The sequence below is a fragment of the Myxocyprinus asiaticus genome, chromosome 15, assembly GCF_019703515.2.
Source record: "Myxocyprinus asiaticus isolate MX2 ecotype Aquarium Trade chromosome 15, UBuf_Myxa_2, whole genome shotgun sequence".
In the NCBI taxonomy this organism is placed as follows: domain Eukaryota; kingdom Metazoa; phylum Chordata; class Actinopteri; order Cypriniformes; family Catostomidae; genus Myxocyprinus; species Myxocyprinus asiaticus.
The window spans coordinates 26,257,836-26,270,222 of record NC_059358.1 but is presented as its reverse complement, the minus strand read 5'-3'; the positions used below and the strand labels follow the sequence as shown (position 1 = coordinate 26,270,222).

At 39.7% G+C, this 12,387-nt stretch overlaps 1 protein-coding gene across 2 annotated transcripts in view; it reads right to left on the bottom strand.

Moving 5' to 3' along the window:
- Nucleotides 1-11,642, bottom strand: part of LOC127452896 (cingulin-like) — a 49,976-nt gene extending 38,334 nt beyond the window's left edge. The window contains exon 1 of one of the 2 annotated variants that reach the window (XM_051718752.1): nucleotides 11,476-11,642. The gene's annotated coding sequence lies outside the window, so the exon portion shown is untranslated. Of the gene's footprint in view, nucleotides 1-7,384; nucleotides 7,979-11,475 lie in introns of those variants that run through there. The other variant, XM_051718753.1, reaches the window with a different exon arrangement.
- Between the last annotated feature and the right edge of the window lie 745 nt (nucleotides 11,643-12,387).

The window sequence follows — 12,387 nt, the reverse complement described above, 5'->3', positions numbered from 1 at the left end:
CGTCGGCATATGTTCCTGATAATATCTCCCAGGGGAAGCATATACAAGGAGGAAAGCAGAGGCCCTAAAACTGATCCCTGTGGCACTCCATACTTAACTTTTGTTTGGTTTAACAATTACTCATTTACATAGACAAAGTGGTAGCGGTCTGCTAAACAGGACCTAAACCATGCTAATGCAAGTCTACAAATGCCAACTTAATGCTCTAGCCTATTCAAGAAAATGATATGATCAATCATGTCAAAAGGCAGCACTAAGATCTAAAAGCACTAGAAGTGAAATGCAGCCACGATCAGATGATAAGAGCAAGTCATTTGTAACTCTGATAAGTACAGTCTCTGTACTATGATGGGCCTAAATCCTGACTGAAATTGTTCATATATACTATTTCTCTGAACATAGTTGGGAGGACACTAACTTTTCTAGTATTTTTCGACATAAATGGGAGATTTGAAATCAGTCTATAATTAGCCAGTTCTCCAAGATCAAGTTGTGGCTTCTTAATAAGCGGTTTGAAAACTGCCATTTTAAAGTTTCTTGGGACATGTCCTAAGGATAGCGAGGAGTTAATAATATTAAGAAGAGGTTCTGAGATTACAGGGAATACCTCTTTTAAGAGCTTAGTTGGTATTGGATCTAACATGTTGCTTTTAATGTTTCGATAAGTTTTGTTAGCTCTTCGTGACTTATGACAGCGAACGATCGAAGTTGCACATGAGGAAAATTATGAGACACTGTTTTCTGAGGTACTGTGACAGATGATTGCATAATTCCAATTTTATTTCTGATTATTTTACTTTTATCAGTTTTATAACTAAGTCATTACTATTGTGCTGCGACAGAATATCTGGTTCAGTTGAGGCTTTATTCCTAACCAATTTAGCCACAGTACTGAATAAACACCTATGATTGTTGTGGTTATTTTCTATGAGTTTGCTAAAATATGCTGAACTGGCAGCTTTTAGTGCCTGTCTGTAGCTACAGACACTATTCTTCCATGCACCACGAAATACCTCTAATTTTGTATTCTTCCACTTGCGCTCCATTTTCCGAGCTGCTCTCTTGAGAGCATGAGTGTGATCACTGTACCATGGTGTGGGGCTTTTTTCTTTAATTGAAGGGGGGGCGACAATATCAAGAGTGCTTGAGAAGACTGTGTTTATATTTTCTGTTATTTCATCAAGTTCTTCTAGACTTTGGGGCTTACTGAGTGTATGAGATAGATCTGGAAGATTATTAGTGAAGCTATCTTTAGTGGTCAAAAGAATGAGTAACATTAGCTGATCGCAGCATACAAGAGACGAGGTAATGATCTGAGATGTCATCGCTCTGCGGAAAATTTTCTATAGTATCAACATCAAATCTATATAAAAGAATTAAATCTAGCGTATTATTATGGCGATGAATTGGTCCTGTCACATTTTGTCTGACTCCAAGAGAGTTGAGAATATCGATAAATGCTAATCCCAATGTGTCATTTTCATTATCTATGTGAATGTTGAAGTCACCAACAATTAAAGCTCTATCTACAGTAACTACAAGATCTGATAAAAAATTTGCAAATTCACCAAGGAAATCAAAATAAGGCCCGGGTGATCTATATACTGTAGCAAGGGCAAAAGACGAGAGAGTTTTTTTTATTTATATCTGATGGTGTCACATTAAGCATTATTAGTTCAAAAGACTTAAACTTATATCCTGTCCTCTGAGTAACACCAAAAACTACACTGTAAATTGCAGCAACACCTCCTCCTCGACCCTTCAGACGAGGCTTATGTTTATAACAATAACCTGGGGGAGTAGATTCATTTAAACTAATATATTCATCCGGTTTAAGCCAGGTTTGGGTCAAACAGAGCACATCCAAACTATGATCTGTAATAATTTCATTTACAATTAGTGCTTTGGTAGAAAGAGATCTAATGATTAGTAGCCCTACGAGCTAGCCCTATATGATGTTTATCTTTAATTTTTTTGTTTTTTTCAAGTTTGACCTTAATCAAATTTGTTCTAAATGATTTAGTGAGAGTTTTGTGTTTGGTAGTTTGGGGAACAGACACAGTCTCTATGTGATATCTAGGTGATACAGTCTCTATGTGTTGTAGTTTATGTGACCTGTGTGACGTCTCAAGGCAGCTAGCAGACGTTCAGATTAACCAGTTTGTCTGCTTCCAGACCTGGGCCCCAGTTAGTGAAATACTATCATTATTAAGACTATGAGCCAAATACTAGAGAGGAGAATGGCACCTTCCCTGGAGGGATGGAGTCAGTCTCTCTTTAGCAGGTCAGGTCTACCCCATAAACAATTGTCTATAAATCCTATGCTATTCTCCGGACACCACCCTATTCAGTGACACTAATCTACTATAAACCTTGTCACCACAATGAGCAGGGAGGGGTCAGAGCATATTACAGTGTCTAACATCGTAATTGCAAGTTCACATACCTCTTTAACATTATCTCTAGTGATCTCCGATTGGCGAAGCCGGACATCATTAGTGCCGACATGAATAACAATTTTAGATAATCTACATTTAGCATTAACCAGCACTTGTAAATTTGATCTGATGTCAGATGCTCGAGCCCTGGAAATGCATTCAACAATGGTGGCTGGAGTCTCTATTTCCATGTTCCTTACAATAGAATCACCAATTATTAGGGCTCTTTCAACATGATTCTCAGTGGGTGCATCACTGAGTGGGGAGAATCGATTGGAAACCCTTACAGGAATGGGAGAGTGGTGTTGCTTTGCTGAGCAAGTATGCTGCCGAGATGTCACCCAAACGCCCTGCTGTGGGGGCTCTAGAGCCGGAAACCAAAGTGTGTGTGTTGCTCGTTGTACTACCCGAATCCGAAACAGTATCTACCGGCTTCCACTAGCATTCCTCCACCAGCATTCGGATGCGTGTCTCTAACTCATTAACCTTCTCCGTCAGCCTGACTAATTCCTTACATTTTTCACATGTGAATCTCTCACTGCTGACGAGAAGAAGCTATAGTAAACATGTGACATGCAATGCAGGAAGAAATAACATGAGTGGATGCCATGACTTACCGCAATTGTTTGTTGTTGTTGGTTGTTTCTGAGCAGTGAGGGTTTGAGATCGATGTGAATCCCTCACTCAGTTGTTTGTTGTTATGGTTGTTCTTGATAAGCGGTGCTTTGAGATCGATGCAATAATCCGTGTAACACAGAGGAGAAAAATGGGTGTGTGCTGTAAAATGCACGCAGTTTAATCACGATAAAAATAGAAAGCGGATGCACGTGGAAAATGCACGCAGTTGAATCGCGAGAGAATAATGCAGGGGGAAATCTGATGCGTGCTGAAAAATGGCAGATGTTAAGGATTAAAAGCTGAAAACAGATAGATAAGCGATGCTAAAAAAGCTAGCAGGCAACAAACAGACTCGAGCTAGGCGCCAGCAGCAACAGGTAAAATACACACAGATGAAACAGTAGAAAAGCAGAAAAACCCGGAACACGCGGTAAAATGACAAATAAATAAAACAATGAACATAAGAGAATAAGAATAAGCAATGCTTAGCAGGCTACAAACACTCATGCAGTGTGCCGTCAGCAACAGCAACAATTTAGATGCAATGAAGAGGCTCATTGTGTGTTTTGACATCAGGAAGCTGTTTGAGAAGGCTGACGTGTTAAAGTCAATGACTGAAAGCAGACTGAGAAGAGTTGACCTCCCAGATGTGGTGTGGAGTTGTGTGCTGACAGATAAACAGATGCTAGTTTATACAGGAGGAGAAAGAAATCAGAAGCAACCCTTCACTGACATTGGTTTTTTTTTTGTTTTTTTTCCTCGAACTGACCCATTCATCATGCATGTTTATTGTTGTTTTTGTAGAATTAATGTCATTTTCAAAGTGCCAATCATTAAATTCAAGTTCTCACACTGGGACAGGTGAGTTTAAATCAAAAGACCAAACAAAAGACTTTGGACTCCATAAAAGAACGCACTGGCTTCTTTATAGATAGCAGGGCGTACACAGCTATCTTCAATCTGATGAAAAATTATATTCTGGAGGCCTAGACAACTGTTATGATCAATGTGTGTAGCGAAGCCAGTTTGCTTATGAAATTCTTTCCTATAATATAAAGATTAGACCAAAATACTTGTTTTTACTATATTTTATGCTTATTTGAGCTTTTATGCTTTTATTTGAGCTTTTATGCTTCAGCATTTTAACATTATGTTGTTATAATGAACCTTCAGAGGTATTATTTGTTCTTTCTGTATGAGCAATCAGCTACTGGTTCACCAAAAGGTGTCCAAATTGTAGCATGTTTTAAATTTATAGTATGGTGTCCGTATGTATTCACAGCTAAACCTGGAATTATGCAAAGTCTTTTCAATTTCTTGAGTGGTATCTAGTAAACAAAAATGTTAGTATACTTAAATTTTTTATTTTTTTGCAATTTCAAGAAAGGAAAAAAAATGTCTTGGTCAATTAGGCCTATTTTCATGTTCAGCTCATAACAGGGTTTGAAATTAACACTTGCCAACCCACCAAATACAGGTAAAAATCGGCGAGTAACTCCGTCACTCTTACTAGCCATTTTGGCGGGTGATGTTTTCAGCGGTTCTCCTGCACTGAAAATTCTGTGAATGTAGGGCATCTCGGACCACTGCCGAAGCAAATTTAATTGTATTCTTTTCGCATTTAGCGCTTTATAAGCACTAAATATGCCTCGCATAACTTACACACATCTGTGTGGCGCGATTGAAGCATGCTTTCGTGCTCCAGAAATAAGATCGCAAGACCTCTGCAACAGCGCAGAACAAAACTGAAAGAAAAAAAAAACAGTCGGTGTGACCCATTTGAATTTTACAGAGAACATTCTAGTATAAAGCGCTAAATGGAGTTTCCTCCGAAGGCAGCATTTTAAGACATCATAGGCACGCTCCTGACGCAAAGGCTGTTCCAAAAGCTAATTATGCTGCCTCCTAAGATATCTTATTTTGGCCAAATTCTAAAGTAGCATCGTATGTTTCATTCCCAGGGTAGGCGATCCCAGAATGCACTGTGATAAGCTTGGTGGAAAAATAAATCCAAGATGGCGGATGAAGCAAGAGAAATGTTGATTATTAATATACTTATAATCCATTCAATGAAAAAGTGTCGAAGTATCGATAAAAAAAAAAACAGTTAAATATGATACAAAACCATATATTTTACCCAAAATGTGTGTGTGATGTGCATATTTATGCTCATTAGAGGATGGCATTGTTACTCTCGCGTCACCTGTATTGAAATCAGTTGCGAGTCGAGTCTCCCGTGCGCTGCGTGTGCCGTTTATGTAGAGCGTTCCAAAAACGGTCTCTTACGAGGCTCCATTTCAGTAATGGGGAGCCATCCATGATTTTATGTGGTTATGGCCTTATCATTAAAAATGCCACTGTTAAACAATGGTAGAACACTGGTAAACTTTCATATAGGCAAGTTGAATGAAGGGTTTTAAACTTCCGTGAATTATGGACAAATTGTTAACAAAGTTATCCTCCTGTTCTATCCTTCTCCTGCTCTAACTGGTCATGTTTGCATTTGATATTCTAAAGGTGCTACTCTAATATCATTCTCGTTCAAGAAAAAAATACCAGATTATTTGTTCTGTTGTCTTTGAATCAATGATCAACAGTCATTTGATCAAACAAACACCAAAATTCGGCCATAGTTTAAACTGATCCATTTCCTCTGTGTCAGTGTGTGTCACTGGCCAACAAACAGAGGCACCATTTAGCCTCTCTACACTGCATTATCTGGTAGGGTGAATGGAGGAAGCCTGCGAGTCGGACAGAGGAGAGTAAGAGGACCCTCTTCCCATTATTACAGTGAAGTGGGGCAGAAAACAAGGGCAGCTATGCAGAGAACACTGGACTCTCTATCACTCTCTTTCTGTCTTTCTCCCTCTTGCTCCCATACACTCACACAAACCAGAGATTTAACTGTTCAAACTGCTGTTTCTGATTTCACTGTATGATCATTCTGATTCAACACAGCTAGATTTAGGAATGATGACCAAACCTGTGTCTGCAGATTTTTTTACAAAGCCTCATATTTTTGCACAATTCAAACATGGCTTGTTCAAAAAGTTCTACAAAACCCCATGCACCTACATTTAAACACATTTTACCCAGTTTAAAACATCTGACCATATTAAAACACAGGGCTCCAGAATACGACTCAATGATCACATTTTTCTACTATTTTTCTAGCTAGTGCGACTAAATTTTGTTCAGCCCCATTCACACCGCAAATGATATTTTCAGTTGGTGTTGCTAGTGTCCATACTATGAAATCGCTAGCAAAGTACCTTTTTCAAGGGAAGTCAGTCTACTCAGCAGCCATCTTTGCAACACTCTCGGGCAGTCTGGGCAGCTATTTTTCTATATAAACAAGTGGCATGAACGTGCAGCTCCTATCTACTTGAATGGGGAAAGACCAAAAACTAAGACGGTTATTCAAGATTACGATCATTAAAGAACATATTTCAAATCAGCCAAAAACATCTGACAACAATGGTATCATTAATTGTGGTTCTTTTGCTTGGATCATGCTAAAAAAAAAAGAAAAATGTTCAGCTAATGCCCAGACCATTGATTAATAGGCGAACTCTCTCTCTAAAAGCTGACTGGCTCTTTTACCTGTGAGGTGGGACTTCCTTTTCAACATCCACTGGCCATTGGGTGTTCCAATTTCTCCAATTTATTTAAATAGAAGTACTTCGTCTCTGCTAAATAGTCTCTGTCGCTAGTGGCCGTTCCTACTGCTGTCCTCTAATGTTATTAGTTGACTGCATGTCTGGCCATAGTAGTTTTTGAAATCTTCATTTGTATTCAACAGAAGAAAGAAAGTCATATGCATCTTGGATGACATGAGTGAGTAAATTTACTCATGGGTGAGTAAATTCTGGTTATATCTGGTCGCTTAAATGTGTCTCCTGTGACTGGATTTGGAGGGGAGGAACTCTGTTTCATGATGACATACATCAATCACTATGTTACTATGTTACTGCATGATAATAAACCACAAAAAATTCAGAAAAGACAAAGAAAGCACAAAAAAACGACATGCTATTTCTCCCAGATGCAGCTGAAATTTAATCTTAATACAAAAGCAAAATTTCGAGCAGAATTGTCAGTTATTTTAGTGGATTACCTGTATTAACCTGAGCTGCAGATATTCGTGCTTCTCATAATTGCCCCTGTATGTTGATATCGGCCACACTGAAGAAGATCCGAGAAGTTCTCATGCTTATGTATACAGTGTATTCAGAAAGTATTCAGACCCCTTCACTTTTTCACATTTTGTTCTGTTGCAGTCTTATGTTAAAATGCTTTTTGGGTATGATGGGACAAGCTTTGCACACCTGGATTTGGGGATTTTCTGCCATTACTCTCTGTAGATCCTCTCGAGCTCTGTCAGGTTGGATGTGGACCATCGGTGGACAGCCATTTTCAGGTCTCTCCAGAGATGTTCGATTGGGTTCAAGGACATTCACAGAGTTGTTCCTAAGCCACTCTTGCATTGTATTGGCTGTGTGCTTAGGGTCTTTGTCCTGAAGGAAGGTGAACCTTCGGCCCAGTCTGAGATCCTGAGTGCTCTGGACCAAGTTTTCATTAAGGATATCTCTGTATTTTGCTGCGTTTGGCTTTCCTTCAACCCTTACCAGTCCCCCAGTCCCTGCCACTGAAAAACACCCCCACAGCATGATGCTCCCACCACCATGCTTCACCGTTTGGATGGTATTGTGCAGGTGATGAGCAGTGCCTGGTTTCCTCCAGACATGATGCTTTTAATTGAGGCCAAACAGTTTAATCAGACCAGAGAATCTTGTTTTTCATAGTCTGAAAGTCATTTAGATGCTTTTTTGCAAATTCCAAGCAGCCTTTAATTTGTCTTGCACTGAGGAGAGGCTTCCGTCTGGCCACTCTGCCATAAAGCCCATATTGTTGGAGTGTTGCAGTGATGGTTGTCCTTCTGCAAGTTTCTCCCATCTCCACACATGATCTCTGGAGCTCAACCAGAGTGACCATCAGGTTCTTGGTCACCTCTCTTACCAAGGCCCTTCTCCCCTGATTGCTCAGCTCTAGGAAAAGTCCTGGTTGTTCCAAACTTCCTGCATTAAAGAATTATGGAGGCCACTGTGCTCTTGGGAACCTTCAATGCACCCCAAAAATTTGTGTAGCCTTCCCCAGATCTGTGCCTCGACACAATCCTGTCTTTGAGCTCTGCAGGCAGTTCCTTTGACCTCATGGCTTAATTTTTCGCTCCGATATGCATTTTCAGCTGTAAGACCTTATATAGACAGCTGTGTGCCTTTCAAAATCATGTCCAATCAACTGAATTTGCCACAAGTGGACTCCAATCAAAGTGTAGAAACATCTCAAAGATGATCCAGAGAAATGGGATGCACCTGAGCTAAATTTCAAGTGACATGGCAAAGGGTCTGAATATTTATGTCAATGTGAATTTTCAGTTTTTTTCTTTTTAATACATTTGCAAAGTTATAAAAAAATCTGTTTTTTGCTTTGTCATTATGGGGTATGTATGGAGTGTACATTAATGTGAAAACAATTGGGGGGGGGGGGGGGGCTGGGTAGCTCAGCGAGTGTTGACGTTGACTACCACCCCTTGAGTCATGAGTTCAAATCTAGGGTGTGCTGAGTGACTCCAGCCTGGTCTCCTAAGCAACCAAATTGGCCCGGTTGCTAGGGAGGGTAGAGTCGCATGGGGTAACATCCTCGTGGTCGCGATTAGTGGTTCTCACTCTCAATGGCGTGCATGGTAAGTTGTGTTTGGATCACGGAGAACAGCCTGAGCCTCCACGTGCAGAGTCTCCGAGGTGTCATGCACAGCGAGCCACGTGATAAGATGTGCTGACTGACAGTCTCAGAAGTGGCAGCAACTGAGACTTGTCCTCTGCCACCCGGACTGAGGTGAGTAACTGCGCCACCATGAGGACCTACTAAGCAGTGGGAATTGGGCATTCCAAATTGGGGAGAGAAAAAAAAATGAAGGGGTCTGAATACTTTCTGAATTCACTGTATATATGCTTTTAACATTTTTCAGATTGGATGGTTATTTCCTTTTAAACTGCTCATAACCAACAAACTTTTAACACTTGTTTTAGCACAGTGGTTGATTGACGCTGCTGTCAGGACACATACAAGATGGATTAGCATTTACTCCTCAAATGTGATGCCGTCAAATGTGTTTTTGACCACATTCATATGTGGTTTTTGTAATCTGATCATAAAATGTTTTAGACCCCGTTTAGACCTGTATTTAGCGCTGACCACATATGATCCTATCACAAAAAATGCATCTTAATACCAGGTGTATACGGGGTCAATGATGCACACTTTTAAACTTTCTGTTTTATCTCAGACAAGCAACTATACCCTCTAGGGACATCTCCACAGCCCGTAGTCTGATTGCAACCTCGTGTTTTCTCATTAAATTGATTTTTCTGATCTCAAATTGAATCTAGAGTCCCTAGCTCTCAGAAGTGAAATGTTTAGTAGATTTAGGAAAGAACTGTAGCAGTATGACTCCTGAGACTTTTGTCAAGTCACTATGGCTTTTTAATCAAAGCAAGTCAAAACTTCTAGAGTGAGTTTAGCTGAAAGTCTTTAATTTTACTCAGATGTGCATCACACCCAATTTTCTATTCTCATTTCTGTATATCCATTCCACACTAGCTGAAATGTGACATGAAATGAGCTCATTTAGCATGGAAATTAGAGCACAATTATTCTTCGAATTCTTACAATTCTTCACGTTCAAAAAAGACCAACCTCTCAGCATAGTTTAGCAACACTTTCGAGGTGAATTGTTGGTGTGTATTACGAGTATGACAATCCCTTTGCTGAGGAAAAGCAACCCAAAGACTGAAACTCTGATATAATTTCCATTAAATTTACCTGACAGAAGAAAGATACAGAGTAAATCTAGATTCCTCTACAAATTAAAGAGTTGAGTTGCAGGGAAAAAACATTGTTCAGCCTTGTGCTTAAGAATGTATAGCCTATCATAAGCTTTCATCACGTTTTTAAGAGTCTGTTATCCCTCCACTGTATTCCATTAGTGCTTGACTCCCATTTGCATTCTTTTTTCCTGCCAAACTCCATCTCAGTACCTCTCTTCTTTTTAAATAAACCTCTCTTACCCCCTTCCTCCCTTCCTAAATTTCAGCCGCTCTTCTTATTTCAGGCTCGGACAAACAAGAATTTCTTCTCTAGTTCTAATGGAAGTCACTGGCATGACACTGCTACAGTGTAGCCAAAAACAAGAGCATATAACTATGCACTTTCAGAAGCCCATATTTGTGCACTGTGCACACAACATACACTGAAATCTAATTAGGTACCAGCATGAGCTGATAACTGAGGCACAGCAAAAATTTAATTAAGCAGGTACTGTAAATTATGCCTCTGTGCTGTGAATCATACTAGTGGATTAATGTATCATCAGCATTGATAGAGCTTACACAAATATTTTATGCAATAACGTTATGTTTGTCAATGGCACAGCGAAAAGTAGTCAGAGGTCAATAACCAAGATGCCAGAGTGATATGAGAACAATGTCTCGGTTTCACTGTCTACAAATTATTCCCACTGTCTGGGAAACGGTGATCAGCAAACAAAGTCATTTTAAATGAACGCGGTTACATTGTAAAGAGTTCAATTTGGGGCACTGGACACTAGGCCTAAAAAAAAAATCCCAAATTCTTCTGCTGTGAGTCACTGGATTCAAATCACTATAGGTCCAGACGTCAGAATAGCATGTACAGTATACAGAATTGCAAATTCAGCTACGAATCAAACATAAGTTATGCTTACTGTCCTTCTAAACAGCACGTTTGACAGCTTACCTGATACTGTAACCTGACAGCTCATGACTCGTTATTCGTTTGAATGAAAATTAGGCTATTCAAACATAAGACTTTGAGTGTTTAGCGGACTTGTGGGCTGTGGTGAGGTAAACAATCACAACACTGTTAAAGCAGCATTGTTTGCCACGTCAAGACCAATATCATGAGTTTGTTCCCAAAGCGAGGAACGCAGGTGTTCACCTGCCGTTGATGCACCTGCGCTGCGCTGCGTGCGAAACTCACTGAGTTATAAAGTCTCTCGAGACTAAAAGCTCGTTTTCAGCGAGGAAATTAATGGAAAGAATATGAACGTCACATTGAACGGACAATAATCCTTTGGACAGGCATTACTCCATCTTCAGAAAATACCACTAAAGAAGAACCTAAAATAGGGAATAACACAACAAAACCTCAAAGTATGTGAGAAAAGTGTCACTCCCAATGGAATGAGGGTCAACTCGAGAATGGAGCGCGCGGGTGAATTAAGTTCATGGCGCGCGGTAAACAACTTATCAGCATCAATTTCTACTCACAGGCTAACAGGCTTAGCGACGATAGCGAACAGAAATAAGATTTCACCAACCTGATATTACAGCAAAGTTTGTATTTCACTCTGCACAATGGTCCTCTGTTAACTCCTATGGCTTTCCTTCATGAGAACAATATTACAAAGAAGTAAAGGGCGATTCTTAAAATGACAGGTCTAGCTATTGTGCCCCAAGGGAAACACTTGCTAAATACAACCTGTTACCTTTTAGACCGATACCAAACGCCCCACCCTGCCTGCCTGTGAGAAATAATCTCATTGGCTGAACATGGCGTCGTGGGTGGAACGCATGAAAGCATTTCGATTTCTGTTTCAATTATTGGTCAAATTGTACGTCAATCTCAATTAAACTGGAACTTGTTTCTCTGAGGAAGTTCAAATGGAGATACTCAAGTAGAAGTTTTGCTTTGTAGCAAAATTCCGAAGTGTCCTGTTTCAGAATCATTTAACTGTAAGTTGCATTAGGCTATTCTGTATTTGTGTAAACATTATTGAAAGGCACAGCAGATGTAAAATACACTAGAAATAAAATAATATTTTATTAGTTCCCGACGGGAAATTCAGGTGCAAAACGACAAAATATCCAAAGAAAATATGGTTAATATGCTATCCATGAAAGAGAATAGTGTAACGTTGATATTGTGTAGCCCTCTGTTGTGTAGAATCTTTTCAGCAGCATCAGGATTTCATTTTCTCTTTATTGATTTTCAAAAATTGAAAAACAGGTCCAGATGCTCCTGAATAAATCCTACAAGACATTCCACAATAGGTTGGATGAGATGACTGAAGTGGCCCCCTTAACAACCCGCACCCCCCCCCCCCCCCCCCCCACACACACAACAAAATTTTGTATAATTTTGTTTTATTAACTTTTTTTTACGGAACTATGCTTTAACACACAAAATAAATAAAAGGGATAGTTTGCCCAAAAATTTAAATTCTCTCATC